This window comes from Felis catus, chromosome A3 (assembly GCF_018350175.1).
Source record: "Felis catus isolate Fca126 chromosome A3, F.catus_Fca126_mat1.0, whole genome shotgun sequence".
Lineage (NCBI taxonomy): Eukaryota > Metazoa > Chordata > Mammalia > Carnivora > Felidae > Felis > Felis catus.
The window spans coordinates 83545260-83566893 of NC_058370.1; the positions used below are offsets into that span (position 1 = coordinate 83545260).

Genomic DNA, 21634 nt, shown 5'->3' on the forward strand with positions numbered 1-21634 from the left:
AAACTAATACCCAGAAAGGTTGACTTGCCTCAGTTTACATCATCACAGCAGAAACTGCATTTTTTCCTTCTTCACCAGCTCTTTCCTTCAGACAACATGAACTCAAAGGACCACAGGCTAATGCAGCATCCTTAATGACCCTAGTTATTGCCTTGATTGAGCTTTTCCTAATCAAAGCACAGCCCTTGTAGAAGGGAATTTCCAAAAAGCTGCCTGAGGCTGCTGATCAACAATTCATTTTTAGCATTTCTTTTTAAATCGCTCTAAGTCGTTGCACCTGGGTCACAGTGACAGCTGAGTAAGGGGGCTGAACAGCAACGTTCAGGGCACCAGGTTTGTGAGCCCCCTCTGCCATGTATATGCATGAGCTCACCATTTGCATAAAGTGAAAAAGCATAGCTCCCATTAATCACCGCATTCATCTTAATAATTAGTGGCAATAATGTTGAAGAGCGGTGGTCTCCACATCGATCTCCGAGGCACCATGGGCTATTTCTGTTGCAGATGAATGATCATCAAGAGTGACAAGTTGATGTCTTTGGATCGACCACCCCGTTTCCACGTGCTTTACAGCCTGGCAGCTGGTCAGGAAGCTTGGGTGATCTGTGGGGCTAATGCTGTCCCTCTAACAAGGCCAGTAAAAAGGAATGATGTGACACCTGGGAGGGGGCTTGAGAAAAAGTCCCTGACCACTTTAAGCGGCCCTCTTTCAGCCATATGCATAGTAAACTAGCCGTAACTGCAAAGCAAGAGGCTATTTGTCATAAAGATTATGACTCCATGGTTAAGCACTTGAAAGGCTACCACTTGCTCTCAGACCTTCTCCATAAAAGATTGGCTTAGGGTCTCTAATTTGCCGATACTTGTGGGTCAAGAGAAAGCCGTTTCAGATCAGAAATGTAGTAGAATGTTTTAAGGCCAGTGGTACAGTGCCAGAAAGGATGGAAGTATTAATAATTTTCATGGTTTTTTTTTTTTTAAAAAGGCCCTATCAGGTAAAAAAAAAAAAAAAAAAAAAAAAAAACCACAGAAGTCACAAAGGAATCCACTGGAAGATTTGAAGAGAAACTACAAAGGACTTCATTAATATAAAAGGGAAGATTAGTCAGAGAACAAAAGAATAAGGAAGGAGGCAGGGAATGGAGAGAGGGAAGGAATTATAATAATGTGAGACAGGGAGACTGGCGGGTAAAAACTAGGGAGGAATTAAAACAAAGACTCCTCAACTTTCTAGATCCACAAGATCATCCTGGATATCCCCCTATGTGACAAGATGAAGACGAAGTGTGAGTGACAGGGAAATTCCAGTTTTAAATGTAAACGTTTTTAAAATGTAACAACAATTAAATTTCTCCTGAGGTCTGGGTTAGCAGAGCCATAAGCACAGTGTGTTAGGGTTGATTGGGGAAATTTGATAGTACTCTTTCTTTTGCTTTCTCAGCTTATATTCACCAGTAAAGATTTGAAACTACCTTTGTCAACTCTCATTCTGCCCTCATTAGAAAGTAGGGTTTATATTATCTATAAAAAAATTGGTAAAAAGCTTCTAGAGAGTGCACATGTATCCAATGGCTTTTTGTTTTCTTAGGGATTTTTAAAATACAGCTGCCGCCTTCCCTCTCCCCAACAACATAAAATGAATCCTCTGCATTCCCTCCACTGCTTATTGGGTCTCTGTACTTGCACATTCTCTGGGAGAGGAACAGCACATTGAATCCGGTCAGCATGTGTATGTAAATCGTCTTGGAGAAAAAAAATTCATTTATTCAGGCAGCTAGCTATTTTGTACACAACTGGTTGACCTCAGTAATTGTGTGTACGTGTGTGTGTGTGGGGGGGGTGGTGGTGGTGGTACAAACAGCTTTGTATGAAACTGCCTACTCAACTTTGGGACAAGATCTATGACTCTCAAAACTGAGCACTTAGAGTTTTTGTTGTTGTTACACATCTTTTCCCTTCTTTGTAATATTATCTGTTTTTGGTATCTAGAGAGAGGCTTTGTTACACCTCTATGTTGGGTTTTGGAGGGAAAGGAAGGGTCCAACTGTAAAATATATAATAAATGTGTGCAAACAAACACTAGGCCTAACACTTGTTCTCCTAAGTGAAGTTCATAAAGGTTGGGTCTTGCACAGTCCTTTGAACCAATTCCCATTCCTCCTTGGAGATATAGGATGCTGAAAATAAAGGGTTTCTTATATACAGTTTTGGAAACTGGTCAAGGATTCTGGGATGTGAACAATAGCATTCTTCAAGAGCCCTTACTGTGTAGTAGCAGGAGGGAAAAGGAGGGGTGCTAAGTGATGGCAGAACCTGGCATCTTTGACCCCAAGCATTACAGCACTTGAGCCATAAAGGAAGAATACAATGGGGGTCACTGGTCTGTCTGTCTGTTCTGATCTTGGAGTAGGTTGACCTTTCTCAGTCAAACACATTTCTAGGCTGTGGAGTGCTTGGCTTGCATCTTCTAGATAAGCTGTGGGCATTTTGCAAGGCTAGATTTTCCCTTTGTACCTTCCTGTCCAGTGTGTCTTGCTGTGCCTACTTCCTTTGCCCTACTGTTCAGTGTCGGGGTGTACGGGTGTTTTTAATTGAATTCTCTGAAATGCATTTCTGACACTGATTTGGTTACATTATATTCTATTCTGTTATCAAACAAATCTGCTGTCAAACAAAAGATCAATGTTATTGTAATGTCCTACTTGATGGATTAAATAGGGTGTTATTCAACTCTTATTAAACAATCAAGAAAAACACACTGGGACATGCTTTCACTCGCAGCTGCTAACAAATACATTGCATGTGATCTGTGATTAAGAAACAAAGCAGGAGCAGTTATTTTCAGATTAATTAAACAAACAAGTAGGATTTAGGGACCAGGATTTTTAAAACCCAGTACAATTCTTTGAAACATGTTTGGAAAAGGACATAATTTACTTTAACTACATGAGTGAACACTTAAGAATATAAAATCTTTCAGTGACGCAATTGTGGATTAATTGCCCGGAACTATCGCAGCGCCATAAACAAAACCGTTCTAGGGATGGACCTTTCAGGGGAGTTTTTTTTCCTTGTGAGTAAATGTCCATTTAGAGAGCTTTTCTAAATTTAGAAGCAATGTTCATCAATCATGTATAATAAGCGCCAAGTAACTCCACTCTGCTGCCTGCCCGCGATGCACCCCCCCTTTGTGGAGAGCGCACCCCTCAGTGCTTGCCTTGCTAGACTGGCATTCACTCCATTACCAGGGCCTGACCTTTGTGTTTCTCAGACTTTGCTCTCAAGATGCTCAGAGAAAGCAAATATTAAATCTCTCTCTTATCTCAGCCTGCCTGGCTCTATATTATCTTTAAGCCCCCTACCCCCACCCCCATCTCCCAGCTTTACATACAGTTGGCTACATTTTGGCTCCTTCTGTCTGATGCTGTTTCCGCTAATGGCTGAAGAAATGGAACATTACACCATTTAACGTGTGTGGGTCACATTAATCACAGAAAATTCTTTTAATGTCTCAGAAGTAACTGTCAAACTGGACATACTGAATCTATTTAAACTAAAGCATGCCATTTTTTATCTACAGTGATCTTTAATTCCCATAAAAGGGTCAAGAAAATGTGATTAAGTGACAGTTTTAAAATGTACTATAATATTAAATAGCTTGATTAAGTGACAACTATAAAATGTAATACAATATTAAGTATCTGGCTATGTCCCAAAAGAACTTTAAAGTATTTTTGAACGGTTTGGGAATTCACTAACCCATAATGGGTTACTAAGGAATTTTTTTTTTTTTTTTGGTGGGGACATAAAAATAGTTGAACTTAAAACACACACTAAAAGAAAAACAACAACAACAAAAGCTTGCAGCATTTACAGATAATTTAGAATTGTATTCTCTTTTTGGAGCACCAAGGACTTTTGGCAATAAGGAATGATCATTTTAGGATTCTGAATTTACCAGTGCTTGACTGGAATTGTAATGCCTGTAACACAAAGAATGAAATCAAAAGTAATTGTGGCAGTGAGACCTCACAGCAGGTTGGAAAGGCCATGAGCTAGTCAGTGATCTCTCAGGTTACCTCCAACGGGGCTGATCATCACTCCTCAGGTGCCCAGCTTACCCTGTATATTATATCTTGGCTCCTATGGGGAGTGCAGTAGGAAATGCTAGCATGGGTGAACTTAAGTCCTCCAGCTAGCCAGTTCCCTCCAGTAGAGTAAACCAGTGGAGATCCTGAAATATAAGATGGGGCCCATACAAAGATCCTGGCTGTGCCTGGACTTTAATGGAGGAACTATCAGGGGGCTGAGGGTAGAAGGAGACAGTTCTATGCAATGCCTAGGATAAATGTCTGGGCCAGATGCCCAGGCCAAATGAGTAAAGAAGTTTTGTCATTATTCAGACATTTCAGTAACTCTCGGGCCCTAAATATTTGGTCATCTTAGCCTGGGTTCCTCTAGAAAGCAAAACTTGAGGCAAAGGCTTTTGTGCTATGATGCTATTAGGGGATTCAACCCTGGGTAGCAGGAAGCGAAAGGAGAGTGAGGCAGAGAAAGCCAATATGAGGATGTCTTACACTGTTGACTGCTACTGATTGCTTGATTTTGATCTTGGTCTTGTGGGACTGTCCTCTCAGAAACCATCTAAAACTGCATAACCATATAGTCCATCTGGGAAGAAAAAGAAGAAAGACTTATCTGCCACCTCCCATCTCTCATGGGTCAAATGTTTTCTCTATTGTACCTCAACTCCTAACTCCTGGTTGCGTTTCAGTGGGTGCATGGTAGGCTCTTGAGGCATCCTTCACCTCTGTAAGCAATAGGGAATTCCAAGGCAGGAGTAAGGTAGGTCAGGTGGAACCTGCGTGATGTCATTTGGAGCTCATGTGGTCACTGCAGTGGTGTCTGGAACAAGAAGAGTCTGAGAGAATCTGAAGTGGCACGTAAGAGGATCCCTATCCAGGTCAGAATCCGATAGCGGAACCCTGCAGGTAATCAGATTCATCAGAACATTTCCATATGTCCCTGCTGAGAGGATGTCAATTGAATTTTGAAGTGTCTTCCTGGCTTTTGTCCCAAGCATAAGCTTCTCTCCACCCCCAGGGAGATTGTGGGGCTGGGTACCATAGTTAAGTACACTCTGCTTCTCTAAAATTGTAAAGTAGAAATTAAGTTTTGGTGATGTTTAGCAAGTGGCTATGCCTAAAATTGTGGACATGGGCCACATGCCCCTTAAGAGCCTCCTCATGTCCCATAGAGAAAAGGGTTGATTCTTTCAAGGACACCCTTCAAGAGAAAGATGGGAAGCTGTGCTAGATATCACTACAGGTCCCACAGTGACAGAGACAAATGGCCATGGCACACTTATTTAGGCTCACTCTTTCTCAGGGTGATGATGAAACTTCATCTGGAAGATTTGCTCATCTGTCTAATAAATCACTGAGGAAAGTTTCCCTGATATTTACTCAAGACTTTCTTTCCCGTCTTCATTTCCTTCCATTTCTCCGGTTGCTCACCCTCATACCAGGCTACATAAATCTCTTCTCCTTCTTCTGCCCCTTTGTCAACCATTGGCCTCCTCCCCCTCTGTCATTGTTTCGCCAGACCATAGATGTAACTCTTCTAATCTTCCCTGATAAATCAGGCTCTTGGAATCACTCCTTGTTGCTCCCTCAAGCTCCCTGGAGCTGGGATATAGGGCTCTGAGTGCCTGGTGCAGACGTTTCTTTTATAATGGGCCCTGAAAGGTTGTCAGCTGCAGATAATTAGGATCTCACTTCCCGCCATCGAGCTGCATATATCTTCCATGCAAAGAACCCCCATCACCTTCAAAAGAATTAACACATGCAGAGGAGATATATGAGGGGGCTGGGTGACCGGAGGATGGGGCCATCTCTTCGGAAAGCCAGAACTGCTTCATGTTTCCTGTGAGAGAGAAGCACTTTCTCTCAGGAGAACCTGACCCTTCTCACATTATTTGATGGTAAAAATCTCATGCCGTGAGCCTGGATTGTGCAACACCAAGTAGTGAGGAGAATATTTTTGAAAGAAAGTTATTTTGTATATAATTGTGCTGTGTCTTTATGCTTTAATCTACTCTCTCTTCCTGTTGAACTAAAATTTAGTCTGGTGAAGAAAACTCAAGTATATTTTGTGTGTGGTTTTTATGTGCTAACTCTGATGATAACTGGCCCACATCACTGTTAGACACACTGTTCAGTTTTTCTTTAATGGTGGCTGAGAAATATGAGAGCTGTAGCTTCAGGAAAACCAGGGGGGCTGTCAAATGGATATTGTATCAGAACACAGTGTTGGCCCTAAATGCAGCCTGGCACAGAGAAAATTCTTCTCAGGCAAATGATCTGTGAGACTTCAGGGCCTGCCATGGTATGGAGGTGGGCATATTAACCAGAGGGGAGGGAGTAATCAAATAGGATGGGCCCAAGACCCTCTCCCCACACTTCTATCAGAGCAGATTTATTTTTGTCCATACTACATATTCAGATTCCATGTAAGATTTTGTATTTTTAAAAAGATGTAATCAGTTTTCAAATTTAATTCCATCACTTTGTACGTGAGGAAGGAGCCCCAAGATGTTAAGGCCACATGGCCTGTTAGTGCTGTTAGCAAAAGGGAGAATACAGGGTCCCCAATCCCTGGGTTTTTTCATCTTTCCCTACCACTGTCCTGCATCATAATCTTCATAATGTTCTTAAGTATTGTAGTGGGATCATTAGGAAATAGACAGGCCTATATATTCCTAGGTGAATGCTGATGATAAAGTACTATTGGTGGTCTGAGATGCTTTCACTGACCTGTGCATTTGGAGTGATTTTTCTGGTGGTGGGGACAGATGTGCACTGAGTCACCCTCACAATTGCCATCATCTGAGATGATTGGTGAATCTCAGAGGTGTGATCTTTGACCGTGAATCTCAGCAAAGGGAACTGATGCCTTGAGAGAGAAGGCACAACTTGGCCTAAACCTCTTCAGAGTCACTGCTAGAGCTAACTGTAGAATTTTAGAGCTACACTGGATCTCAGCCATCCCCCAGCCCAATCCACTCCTTTTAAAGGGGAGGACATTGAGGCCCAGAAAAGCCAAGTGGTCTTCCCACACAAAAGAGGAGGGGGTTCAGGACTGGTAAGCAATTGACATTGATTCTTGTTTCTTGCCTAGAGCGAACTGGATCTTAATTTGTCTGTTGTCTTTCTTCTCTTTCCACCGGGACCTGTCCAAGACAGTAATGTGAGCAAAAGGTGTCTGCTCTGCAGACTAAAACTCCCTTTGGGCCAGCTATTCCAAGGTCTAGATGGGAGAGAGAAAGGGACATCCAGGAAGTTACCAGGTCTACTTGCTTCTCAGCCCAGTCTGTGCCCTTCCATGGATCTTACGCATATAAAGATGGTGGTTCAGCCTCAACATGTTAACTCGTTTTTCTTATTTGATTCAGAACCTGGGTGAGGAAGAGTCTCAACATCCTACTTTCTGGAACTTATATTGCCAGCAGTCTGCTGGCTGGCACCTCCATGAATCTAAACTAACTTCCCTGTGGAGAATGGAGCCAGTTGGAATCATTCTTAATAAGAAGCCCAGTGGTTGGCATCATTTGTTGAAATGGGTGAAGACCAAAGTTATAGTGGGTTTTGACTGAGATTCCTTTTCTAAGCAGGGTTTTTAAAAAACATTTCTTAAGAGCAAAACTTGAAACAAATGGGAGGCCTTGTTCCCACCAGGACTTAAAATACCAACATATGTATCAAAGAATCTATTCAATTTGATAAGTCAGTTCAAAGTGACCAGGAAATAACAACAAGAAGCCAGGCATGGAAACCGGCGTTTGGTGTTTGGAGAACATTAAATACCATCTGTACATGGATTGTTCTCCAAAATCCTCAAGTTCTAAAACATTTCTCCGCCCCTTCTGTTTTTTCTTTCATCAAACATTCATTTATTTTTAGAGATTCAGAGGGCTTTCTCTGATTAGGGAAAGGTGTCACATAATAAAAGCAAAAAAGGAGTCTGCATAGCAAGAAAGCATCTTGGCTAAAGTTTGGATGGGCAAGGGAGGGAAGCTCTGGAGAGGGTGAGAGAAGACAGCAGTTAATTAGGTTGAAGCTATCTCTGAGAAAGCCACAGTGCTGTGGCAAGAAAGTAACTTATTATTGAGAAAGGCAATGGTTTTAAATAAGTTTCCTCCACTGGAAGGATACTAACAACACCTACCTCACTGAGTTGATGTCAGGGTAACATGAGGTAATTATGGTTAACACTTTATGAACTGGAAAATGCTACGAAAACATAACATAGGATTAGGAGAAGTTCAAAACCCTAAAGACATCACAGCTTCCTGCAGGAGTGGATAATAGATATTGGTATGTTGTAGGGTATTCTATGAACTGATACGCCAGAGTTCTCTTGGTCTGCTTTCCTATTTATAACTCCATAGAAAACACAAAGCATGAATACACCTTACTCAGAGGTAGGTGCCACCTCTGAGTGGCTTTTATCTAAAAAAGTAAACTTAAGAAAAGCAAACAATGTATCTCACTCATTTCATTGTGCCCAGCCTTCTACCATCCTGAGTGTCTCCTTAGGCCCCTGAAGATGGGAAGAGCTCCCTGTAAATGGAAATGGCAGAAGGTTGCCAGGACCTGCCTCACTGAGGTTTCTGCCCAGCCAAGGTAAAAACTAAAGCAGCTTGGGGTGCCTAGGTGGCTCAGTTGGTTAAGCATCTGACTTTGGCTCGGGTCATGATCTTGCCATCTGTGAGTTCAAGCCCCGCATTGGTCTCTGTGATGATAGCTCGGAGCCTGGAACCTGCTTTGAATTCTGTGTCTCCTTCTCTCTGTCCCTACCCCACTCACATGCATGCTTGCTCACTCTCTGTCTCTCTCACATGCGCGTGTGCTCTCTCTCAAAAATAAAGATAAAAAGTTGAAAATAAGAAGCTGAGTGATAGGAATGAGTGTGGGAGATCTCACTCAACACTGTACCCACATTAGATCAGAGCTGGGGGTGGAGGGGCAGTGTACTTTAGTTTCTTGCCTGTAGACTAGTTTGGTGTTGATTATAGTTGAGTTAAATTATTAACATTTAATGAAGGTAGGGCATCTCCCAGAATTCAGGTTTTAATTTACTCCACAAACATTTATCGAGCACCTAGTATGTGTTGATCTGTAGGTAGAAGTTGGGGAAGACATAGCTGTAAAGGGGAACAAGAGTCCTCATGGACTTCATTTCCTAATAGGATAACAAGAAAGCAGGCACCATCTGCAGCTAAAGCATGATTTGCCTCTCATGACCCCTAAAGGGAACTGTTCTGTGATTCTCCTTAAGTAGCATGATCTGTGTGGCTTGATTCTGACATCTACAGCAGGTAAGACGTTTTCACTTTTTGCCTGTCATCCCATTCATTCTTTATGTTCTTTTTTTTTTTTTTAACCGAAGAAAATTATTTACTTTCCAGTGCCATTTTAACTTGTTATTAGAGAGTATCTGGCCTGGGTGTTCTCCATTAGCATGAAAATTCAGGAGGCTACAGAAGAAAATATCTACAACTGAGCAGTGAGGGAGCCACTTCATTTCCCTCATCAGACAACGTGTCTTGCATTTCTCTAGTGTAAATAAAATGATGATTCAAAGAATGTTCCCCATTAATGAGTATCTGATTTAGAATAAAATAAAATCCATGCTGGGAAGTTGATGAGCTTGATTTTGCTGAATTGCTTCTAGCATGCAACTCATATTTATTGGTCCTTTGCCTTTGACAAGTGTCACCAATTGTCTGCTGTTCTTTCTGCTGAGTGGAAAGGGAGAGGGCTTGCAAGTTGATTTTAGTTCCCTGTAACTAGAGGTGACATTTGAAAGCTCAAAGCTATTGAAAAGGTAGGTGATTATTAAAATGTAATGTGTTTCTGTTTTCCTGATTATGACCCCCCTCGTCTTGCAATTTGCTGCCAAGCCTGTTCCAAAGCTGGAACACAGGTGGTGATGTGTCTTCCCAGCTTTGGGAGAGTTTTAGATCATATTAGCCACCTACTTGTTCACCTTTCCTAATTGTTTTCAACAGTAGACATGCTGAAAAATTAAGATATGGGGAGAGAGAAATGGAAGGTTATCTATGGTACCTTTAATGAAGGAGGAAATGGGGGGGGGGAGTGGGGAAAGGGAAGGGAGGAAGGGAAGGAGAGAGAGAAAATAGCACATATTTAATCAGAAACAACACTTAAAAAATTGCTGTGGAATAGTGTGTCTCTGAAAAGCAGTAAGAGTCCATTCTGAGCACATACTGCACTTGCATTAACTATGCGTTAAAGTTAGTGGCAGTTTGCTTCTGCACCTTCTCTTTTGGTTCCTAGTTAGGTTCCAACTTGCTACTCCAGTGTGCTTGTCTGGTGAGAATGACTCATGGAGGGCAGGAATCATGGCCAAGTGAGAAAACAGTTTGATTGGAGATAAATGACGAGTGGCCTGTGCGAGTACTGGGACCCATGATCATCAGGACACAAAACACAGTGCCTTCTGAAAGAGCAGATGAAAACGACCAGCTCATTCTTCTAACTAAGCTGGGACAATGAAACGAACGGTGTGAAGTTTCTTTGCCCAATGGAAGCTTTTGTTTTCCCATCTAGAAAGTGGGTCTAATACCTCTGTCAAAGGAATAAATAAATAGGATAATGTTTCTAGGCACTTGAAATAATTCCCAGCTCACCATGCATGCAAGGTGTAGAAAATTAACACTGTTTAGTTTTAGCCTCTCTATGAGGGATATTTTAAAAATTCTGCCCTTTGGTATTTCATCAACAGATAATTCAAAATTTTAAATTAGGGCAGATTCCAAGAGTAAAGATATTCTGCTACATCATAGGCTGTGTCTAGAGGTACAAAACATAAGAAGTCATATCCCAAGCCTTCTGCCTTTATAGCTGTTTTCTGTTCTTATTTTTATGGGCTATTCTTTTGGTGATTAGTTTATGTTCCTAAATCCCAGACCCATCACTCCTTTCCAAAAACCTTGCAAAACAATGTTGAATTAAAAGCTACCAAGTCATTATCTCTTCTTCTGAATTGGGCAAGGTATGTACAGAGCTAGGTTCTTCACTAAAATGTGGATAGAGGCTAGGGCTGAATGACTACAGACCAAAGAATACACACCTCTCCCTCCAGGTTCAGGTCAGATGTCTTTCTCATCCACAGAGGACACAGCTCCCTTAGGAGGCTCTTCTGCAGATCTGGGTGAAGAGTGTGGGTTCCTTTTGATTTTCACATGCATCTTCCTGGATAGCTCAACCCTCCCTGGCTATCCATTGTGACTGTGCTGCAGGCTGCGTTGGGAATCCCAGGATAAGAGCATTAGACAGGCTCCAGGAGGGAACTCTGGTACAACAAAAGCCACCCCGCCATGAAATTGGATCCATCTCTGCCCCTGTGGGGCCAAGTGGCAGTTGAACGTGCTTATAAATGACATAAATCACTTGCAGAACCTCAAGAAACAATTAACTTGGTTGAAAATAGCTGCTAAGGTTTCAGTTCCTTGTGTGTTTATGTCCCTTTGCTTCAGCTTTTAGTTTTGAAAAAGGGAGGATTAAGATTGTTTTGAGGGCCAAACTACAAGGAAGGGCCAGTCTTTAGCTGGTGCATCTGTTTCACATTCCATGCAGTTTGAATGCTCACAGGTTTGCATTTTTAAAATAATTGTATAATTATTTTTAAAAAGTTAACGAGTCCTTCTAAGATATCAGCCTGGCACTGTGGAGTGGATTAGTTGGTTCCAACACAGAGAAGATGATAGATAGGTAGACAGACAGGCAGGTAGATGAAAGCCTCAAAAGAATCTTCTAGAAAGAAACCAGGCTAGCAACAGAGACTTTCTATGTCTCTTTAGATCCACCCACAACCCTGTGGCTCCTTCACTTTACGTTCAATGAGGGATCAATCACTCAGCCAACGTGGAACACAGGAAGAGCTCATGAAAATGTTGAGTGCTGGAGAGTGTTTCATTTCATAAAGAGCCGTGCTAAGAGCCATTGCTTTTTTTTTTTTAAGAATGATTTAAGTATTTTTTAATTATAAAAACTACATAAGTTCATGGAAGAAAATTTTGAAAATACAAGAAATATTTTAAAACATTAAAATCATCTCTGGCTGTACTACCTGACATTTCGATGTGTTTTTTTCCAGCTGGAAAGACCTCATACACAACTGCAGCAGGGAGGGAGCCAGAAGTGGGTCAGAACTTTGGCAGGACTAGTTGAGGCTCCAGATCCAGAGGCCCTGCTTCCTGGTCCACCAGCAGAGACTTCTCAAGGCCGGAGCCCCTAGGGGTTTTCTGTTCTGTCCATTTCTTCATCCAGAGGAAGATGCTTAGATTGCATTCTTCCCATAGGCTGACTCCTTAGGTTCTGCAGCATTCTGTGAGCAGCTGTGGTTGTCCCAGAGGTGAGGGAAAGCAAATCCAATATCTAATGTGTTTTGTTTCTTTGTTTTCCTCTCTTGGAACCCTACAGGATGCTGTCTTTCTGTACTCTTTACTCTCTATTTGGCATCACCTGAAAGCCCTTCTTTTACATTGAGAGGAATGCTTTGGTAGGAAAAGCATAGAACTGGGAAGGTAGCGGTCCTGTGTTCTCCTCCCTCTGTACTTAGCTATGTGATCTTGGGCAACTTGGCAGCAACAGTGTTAAAGGTTTGGATATCAAATTGTGGTGGAAGTCACCGAGTGACTTCAGATGCACCCTGAATCAACCTACTAAGGCAGCCTGAATGGGTTCCGTGAATGAATGAATGAATGAATGAATGAATGAATATCCTGACTTTGGATTCCACATAGAAAAGACTTAAAAAACAGTACAGTACAAGGAAATCCTTCATCATATTATATAGCATCAGTAGTCCAAAAAAGGGAAGAGGGTGTTTTAGTCTGCTCAAGCTGGTATGATAAAATACTGTAGACTGTAGACTGGGTGGTGTAGACAAGAGAAATTTATTTCTTAGAATTGTGAAGTTTGAGGAGTCTGAGATTAAGGTACTAGGTACTAGCTCATTTAGTGTTTGGTGAGGGCCTTCTTCCTGGCTTTTATAGACAGCCATCTTCTCATTGTGTGCTTATGGGGAGGAGCAAGATCTATTTCCCCCTCTTCTGATAAGAATGCTAATTCCATCATGAGGAGCCCACCCTCATGATGCTATGTAACCCTAATTAACTCCCAAAGGTCCCACCTGTAGATGTGAACCACTGATGGGTAGGACTTCATAACAAATTTTGGGTAGACACAGACAGTCCATAACAGGTGTAATGAATCAAAGGAGTGTCAGTAGAGCATTGGTGTTGACCTGCCATGCCTATGTGGATTACCTAACTCACTGGAGGCTTCTTTGTTAGTCTATGAAGTGGTAATACCTACCTTAAGGATTCTCCTGAACGTAAAGTGACATAACCAGTGTTCCACACTTGGCATCAAGACTGGTTAACAAATATTCAATCAAGATGACTGATAGTACTTCTCTTATTATTATTGATACCAGTGCTTCTATTGTTTATCATTCCCAAAGGAAGATTAAGTACTAATCATGATAAAGTTCAAAGAACCTTAAGAGCTTCAAGCCTTTCTTAAAGTGATGGTTTCCATCTTGTGTTTTCATCTACAAAGTATAACCATCCACTGATTGTGAAAAACCAAATGCAAGTAAGTTCCAGATTCTCTCCTTGTCACTAGGAGAGCGCTACCTGGAATGTCAGATGAGTTGGACTTCTGCATCTGTGCTAGTGCATTATGGCAAAACTGAATCACTCGTTCTTACCACTTTATTTTACAGGGTGAGAGTTGAACATAGGCCTCAAGTGAAAGATAACATTGGAGCCTGGTTGCTTACTACTCAGAATGTAATTTACAAAAGCGATCTCTGTAAAAAGCAATAAAGAAGCCCTTTCTGTTCTTTCAAGAGTGCTTCACAAATGTCTATGTGGTGATGTGTAATGAGTCGAACCGCTCTGGTAGGTTTTTGTGTTGGTTTGCTTTGGTTTGGTTTTCTTACCTTAAGAGAAGGATTGCCTTTTTAATTATTAATGTACTGGATGGTCAGGGATGTCTTTATCATAAATAAACTTTACCTTAGTTCTATCTGTCCTGAAATTGACACAGCATTTGATTTCATAGACTTAAGAGAAATGACTAAGAAATGTACTTCAAGTATCTATATCAATTTTTCAAAGTATACTGGGGAAAACTTTTTTTTTTTACTGTGGTAGAGTTCCTTCAGAAAATGGCTTAAAGAACTCCTAGTTCTAGCACTCTGAAACTAGAATAGACTTTTACTAACAGTACGTATACATTTATGTCATTGGGTTTAACGAATTTGTAGATAAAAACATTACTTGAGTTGTCACCACCATACTTGGCCAATTCAACACCCTTGGCCAATTTGAAGGGAAAAAAGAAAAGGTGTTTCAACAATTAAGTTATGAATTAGAGAGAAATAAGACCAAAATTTGTACTTAGTTTCTTATCATTCAACATACACCTTCAAGTTCCATGAAAGGAATGAGTTGTGTTGCATTAATACTCAGGGCATATTTTATGACTTCCCTTGAGCATCTGTCACCAGATAATATGAGAACTTACATAACGAGGAAAAACATTTTCAGGATACTGTTTTCACTTTGTGTGTGTGTGTGTGTGTGTTTTCTAAAAACTACTAATCTGTCAAACCAAGTTGGGCTCTGCCACTAGGAACAAGGTGACTGGATCTGAGCCATTCCTGGTTAGGAGAGCAGGTTGGGTGGGGAGGCATGTTCCTATCAGTCATTGACAAATATGTTCCTCCCAAGGTGATAGTGTAACCACAGAGCCGTTAGAGCACTCCTCTAGAGCCAGTTGGCACTGGTTATGCAGTTATACCTCCTGTTGAGTTTCTAGAAAGAATAGGAAACAGGAATTCTGACCTGACCTCCACAAATGCCAAAGTGCCATCACTTGCTATCTTGACACCATTTTGTCAAGTTGTTCTTGATGTATAAGTACATCAGAATCACCTGGGTGATATGTTAAAAAAGGAGAGGTCCATGTTCCCCACAAGAGGTTTTGATTTAGCAAATTTGAGGCACAGCATAGAAATTTGCACTTTTAATAAGAACCTGGAGTGTTTTCGATGTGTATGGTACATTGACCATACTTTTGGAAACCTCAGCCTAGCAGAGTGGTTCTGAAACTTGAATGTGCATCAGAAGCACCTGATGTGTTTGTTAAAACACTGATGACTAGGTCCATCCCCTCCCCCACTCTCCATCTGCTCCACCCCCCAATTTCTAATTCACTAAGTCTGCCCTAGAGTGCAAGAATTTTCATCTCTAACAAGTTTTCAGGTGATGCTATTGCTGCTTGGAACCACATTTTGAGAATCAATGGCCTGCTAAAACATAGAAAGAGTACATTTAAAAATACCTGTTCACTGAGAAGGCAGGTTACTCTTTTAGAAAAGAAAAAAAAAATCAAATGGATATTTAATAGGTATCTGCTAGGAAAAAGTGCCTAGCGCAGTGAAATAATTTTTTATCCTGGTAACTTTTTATTATTTTATTTACGTTTTACAGGTAAGAGAATCCGAAGGTTAGGGTAGTTATTACCTTATTAAAGGTCATATTGCTAGCTAAATATTTCAAAATAGTTTTTTTTTCCTTTGATTTCTTGTAGTTATACATGCAGCAATTTGGAGTAGCCATTGGCCCAGTAAGGAAGATGCTTTCTGCTACTACCCAGCTCTCAGCCCAGAGTTACTCAGTCTAGTCGTGTGGAAGGAAATTTGCATTTATGGTGCACATTTCCCGTGATCATAGAACGTGTCTTCTAGAAAGATGGCTGGATTTCATTGCTTGCATTTACTATTTCAGGGGCCAAGAAGCTCCCCTAGGGTAGAGCCACCATACAGTCTTGAGGTATTGATTTCATTTATTTGTTTGTTTATTTATTCATCAGTTCATTTAAATACTTACTATTTGCTGGGTATTATGCAAGGCACTGATACAACAGACAATTCTAGAGTGAAGGCAGTAAATCAGAATTTGTGTGCTTCTTTCTCCACTGATCAGCATCTTGTTTCTGGATAGGTTCCTTCAGTTCTTTGGAACTCATTCTTCCTACTGGCAGATTTAGGGAACTAAATCTGGCAGACTAGGGAACTTCCAAGATTTCTTTACTTCCGAACACTTCTGAACTTATAATTTAACCATTACAGTGTACCTAACTCTTGAGCTCTGGGATGTATATGTTCAGAGGGAACATGGTAGATATAGAAGGAAGTAGAAGGAAGGGTCCCTATCTTTGAGAACTGAAAATTCAAAATGTCCATACATGACATCATTGGAGAACATTACAATTCAGCTTCTAACCCCAGGGGAAGTCAAATAGTATGTCTTCCTGTGGGAGAGGCAAAGATGGTAAGATATGAACTAAGGAGAAAGGAATGGTGAGGGTTGGATTGGTGGAAAGGGAAGGGGAACAAATTCAGCAAGTGTGTAACCTCAGAAGCATGAAGTTTCCTAATTTCATACCCCTCGTAGTCCAGAGTCCTTTTTTCCTGTCACATCATCACATCATCAGACATATCTGGGAGTTGGTGAGCCATCTGTTTCTGAGTACTGTTGCCAGGTTTAGCAAATAAAAATATAGGTGCTCAGTGAAATTCGAATTTCAGACCAACAACACGATTTTTAATACAATTTCCCAAATATTGCATGGGATATACCTGTACTTAAAAATTATGCATTTTTTCATCTGAAATTCACATTTTAGGTGGGCGTCGTGTATTTTATCTGGCAAGTCTGTGCTATGGGGAGTCAGAATCTGGGCATGCGCACAAGCACTGAGGGAAAAGCAGCCTCTGTTGCTCCTACCATTTTGGCAGTTCCTATCTCTTTGAGCACTGCCTCACTCAGAATTCTTAAATAAAGTTCTCTCTGGCCAGAGAGCAGACAGAACACAGCTTCTCTTCCTTCTGCTGCCCACCCTCTTTTCAGGCAAAAGTTGAAAGCAGAGAAGCCCTTGGAATTTTATGCTCTCATGAGTCTGCTTTCACCAGGATTAACAGACAGCATCTTGCAGAATTAGATCCCTCCAGATCTCCCTTCCCCAAGGCCTTGGAGTCTCCTGGACACATATGAAATCTGTCTGCTCTTCTCTTGCCTCACTCTTATTCTGTAGCTCAACATTAAGAGCGAAAGCAGGTGAAGGAGTATCTTTCTGCCTGTGGTAGGGATGGACTGAGATATTTGTTGTTGTTGTTGTTAATCATTTTCTTAAATAAAAAGAGCCCCTAGCTTCCTGTCCTCCTATCCCTGCACATCAGGTCATCAGGTTGGGGTGAGATTTATTTCCCAATCTCTTTGTGTATGTATCTTGGTCCTCACCTCCATGTTCTTGAGTCCATTGCCTGGATGAATTTGTTTGCTTATTAGGTGGGCTATTCCCAAGGACACCTGCAATCTTGAGGCTGATTGGGCAACCCAAGCAGTAAAATCCCTGTTTATATCCTCTTCTGCATGGTGCAAGCTAAAGGATTCCTTTGGGACCTAAGATAATATCTGAGCTTGCTTTATTTCAATGATGAGGAGGCTCTCATGGACAGACAAGCTCCATTCATTAACTTATTCCTTCAACATATTTTCAGTGCCTACTTTGTGCCATAGCAAATGGCTTCAAAATGAAACTCTGTCCATGATTGCTCAGGAGGTACACAATTCAAACCTATATATAATCTATCTTGCTATTGGGTATGATGGGTTGTGGCCCATTTATTGCAATCAGGGCAACCTGGAAGAAGCCATGACTAAACTTTGGCCTGCCTACTAGAATGGACCAAGTGGTAGGAACTCCAGGTTGGTAGGTAAACTATGGTATCAGAAGAGCAAGGTAATAGCAGTGAGTGATATGATAAGGTATCAAGTGGAGAAGGACCTATAATCCAGGGAAGTCTTTTAGCAAGTAGGCCCCAGCTGTAGACTCAGGTTCAGAAATAGGACCTCTGCTGACAGGAAGAAGAGAAGCCATCAGGGGTGGGCAGGGCATAATGGGCCTGAGGAACAACTTTAGACAGAGGCCCAGTTATCTGACATAGGATATAGAGGGGACTGGGTCTCAGAAATAAGGAAAATACCCCACCTTAGCAACACAAGTTAAGAACCATAGTAGAAGTGAGAAATTTGGGGTAATCATTCTTGAGTTAGAACTGCATAAACTGATCTTTTCCAAGATCAAAATTGTTCCTGTGTGTTCCATTAAGCTGAGGCTGCAGGTGTGGGTTAAGTTGCTTAACAAGGGGCCAGGTGTGTAGGTGGGTCCTGGACAGGACCTGCCATTACTATCAGCTCCTCATAGGTTTCTATGATCACAGAAATTTAGTGAGTATTTCAGGCATTGAAAATTATTTCCACCAGGTGAATCAGTCTAAGCAGACTGGATTCCTGGAAAACCTACAAAGCAGCAAACTTAAAACTTCATTCAGATTAGATAAGTGGATAGATAGTTCCTCTTTACAGCCTTTAGAAGGCTCTTTTTCTGTAAACAGGAACTTAGCTTGGTCCCCCAGTAAAGGAAGAAAACTAGGAAATGACCTTAGAGGAAACCATTGAAGCCTGATGCAGATTGAGTTAGGTGAGTTATCATATAGATAGGATAGGTGTTTGCCAACCTGGAGAGGGTCCTGCTCTCCCCAGAATACAATGGTCTTTGCACAGTAAGGGCTGGCCAGAAAAACTTGCCACAGTGACAGGTCCACAGAAGAGTACAGGGAAGATGCTCTGGTCACAGGCCTGTGGCCAGACAGGCAAGGCCCTCGAGTAGCAATGAAGCAAAGTGCCAGCAGGTGCTTCTCCCGTCTGAGCTCCTGGGGTCATAATGGGAAGAAGCCAGCTGTGTCTCTCATGATGAGTGACTATTCTCAAGCTCTCCAGAGCACAGAGGCATCCAAGCACAAAGATCAGTCTACGGTTGAGTGCAGGTAAGGCAGAAATGCCGGGTTCCCAGCAGTAGCTTGAATGGCTGGATGAAAGATGCAAAGGAAGACAGCAGAAGTGCACATTGCCCAGAGAGTGTGAGGGGCCAGTGGTGCTGGAGGAAGCTCCACAGTCTTCAGAGGCCATTGATAGCAAGAGTGTTTGTCATCATCTTTACAGAGAAAGCAAGGATTTATGGAAGCACCTGGTCTTCCTGGGCCTTGCTCTGCCTACTCTGTCCTCCGAAAGTCCCACAGTAAGCCCTGGGTCAAAAGAGGATCTCAGCTATTATGTGCTCTCAGAACTTGGAGGAATATTTTTTAAGGTCCCTAAATAGATACTTATAAGTGAGGCTTCCCTTTGGGGCTGTGTATTACAATTTACCTGGTTTATAAAGATTATAAAAAATGTATCTTAAGTGTTCTATATAGTGATCCACATCCTAGGCCAAGCAGCTGTACCAGGTCAACACCCTGCTTGGCCCACCCCATGCTGATGACTGGGTTCTGACACTCTGGGATTATGAGGTAATAGAATTTTCGGTGTAAAATTCTGGAAGTGAGGGACACAGTTCTTTATCTTCTGGTGCTGGACTGGAAGGAGTTAATGCAATGTCAGAAGATACTTAGACTGGGAGAGGATGATAATGATCCTTAACACTTGCCTGAAACGTTTGACTTTTCAAATATATGATGACACCTATTATTTCTGCTTGATTCTCAACAATTCCATGGAGAAAGTGTGGTCACTATTATTATCTTTTGAGTGAGGAAACTGAAGCTCAGAGGGGTTGAGTGACTTTCCTGAGGCCACACAGCTAGGGCTCAGGTGAGCCAAAACAGTTCAGTGTTCTTCTTAGCAGACCAGGAAGGCTCCTACAAGCAAGGGCGCGTTCCAGGCTCCTGGTGGGTTGCTTGTTCACATTGTTCTTCACATTCTCCCCCATGGTCATTGGAATATACAAATAGGGTTGTTGACCTCGTGTTCTGGATTGAAACGTCTAGAGCTGGTCTCCCCAAGGATTTTGTTTTTTTGAGCCTCTTCACTGTTTTTCATCTCATTCACAGCTTTAATCCTGGGCAAGAAGCTGAAAATTTTTCATTCAGACTCTTACTCTGTGTAAGGTACTGATTAGTTCTTTACTAATTCTTACTCCTTTGATAGGAGTCTTTCCTCCTCCTCATGATAATCCTATGAAGGAAAAACTATTATCGTCTACTTTTTATGAGTTTAAACGAAGACCAGAGACAGTAAGCAGTTGCCTCAGATCCCACAGCCAGGAGGTGGCAGAAATGGGATTCAGTTTAAGTTGGCAGGCTTGAGTTGTCTTAATCACTACACTGTGTCACTTCTTTTAATCTACGTTCGTGATTCTCAAACCATAGTGTACAACATGATCTCTAGAGGATGTGTTAAAACCTAGATTTCTCTGCAGCACCAGGGTGGCTCAGTCAATTAAGCATCTGACTCTATTTTAGCTCATGTCATGATCTCATGGTCATGAGATGAGCCCCAAGTTGAGCTCCACACTGAACGTGGAGTCTGCTTAAGAGTCTCTCTCTGTCCCTCTGCCTCTCCCCAACTTGTGCACACAAGTGCATGTATTCTCTCTCTAAAAAACAAACAAAAAACTTAATAAAACCTAGATTTCTCTCAGATTCTGATTTAATGGATGTGGGGGTTGGGAGGCCTGAGAATTTGCATTTCTGACAAGTAATAATGCTGTGCTGCTGGTGGGGAGCCCACACTTTGAGAACCACGTATCTGGGAACTTCAGTGCAGCTGCTTGAGAATTAGAGGGCAATCCTAGATACTTTTATTTAATAGGCTTCAGAGGAGGGACTGGGAATCTGTAGCTTTACAAAGCTCCACTGCTGTGTAACCAGGTTAATCTGGTGACTCAGTTTTCCATCTAGAAAATTAGCATAATAATTAGTCTACCTACACCAGGTTATTGACTAGCTCAAATGAGGAAACCAATGTGAAAGTGCTTTTTGAAGATAAAAGTTCTAATTAGAAGTACTTTATTATGGTTGTTAAGCAGTTTGTTGATTTTGTAGTTGGACTAGCCTGATTTCCATTTTTAGCTCTCTGTTTTTCACCTGTACATATTTCTAAAATGGGAGTGATAGTGTTTTTATAGACTCATGTGAAATAATACTTCTATTGTGTTTAGCACATAGTAAGTGCTCAGTAAAGTATAACTTTATGTAGTTTAAAAATTATGCATTATTTTTACTGTCCTTTCTTTTATGCTGATATCTGTGCTTATAAAACTTGTCTGATTAATGCACTTTGAAAGACCTCTTCCTTCTCAAAAGCTCATCTGTTCCTTGAACTAGTCCAGCTCTTTGCTTCATTGTATGTTGACCGATCCTCTTTTGAGCATCTCTAAATGTTCAGACGTTATATGACCTCAGGATCTTATTACTTTTTTTGTTTATCTAATTTTGGAAAAGAATAGTAATATGTGTGTCTCCATTTAGAGTTTTGCCAAACACTTTAATATACATCGTCTTATTGGATGCTATGGAATATCATGATGGTAATGATAATGATGATTCCTTTTTTCAAGTGGAACAAAGAAGCTATAGAGAAAGAGCAGTGATTTGCATCAGATCTTCCAAATTCTAAATGTCACAGACA

The 21634-nt window shown here is 41.4% G+C and overlaps 1 long non-coding RNA gene across 1 annotated transcript; it reads left to right on the forward strand.

Annotated features, from left to right (window-relative positions):
- The first annotated feature begins 1033 nt into the window (after positions 1-1033).
- Positions 1034-20484, forward strand: LOC123384490. Its single transcript, XR_006595642.1, has 5 exons — positions 1034-8684; positions 9251-9379; positions 12184-12441; positions 13819-13996; positions 15693-20484. It is a non-coding gene; the product is annotated as an uncharacterized LOC123384490 (long non-coding RNA).
- The last annotated feature ends 1150 nt before the right edge of the window (positions 20485-21634 follow it).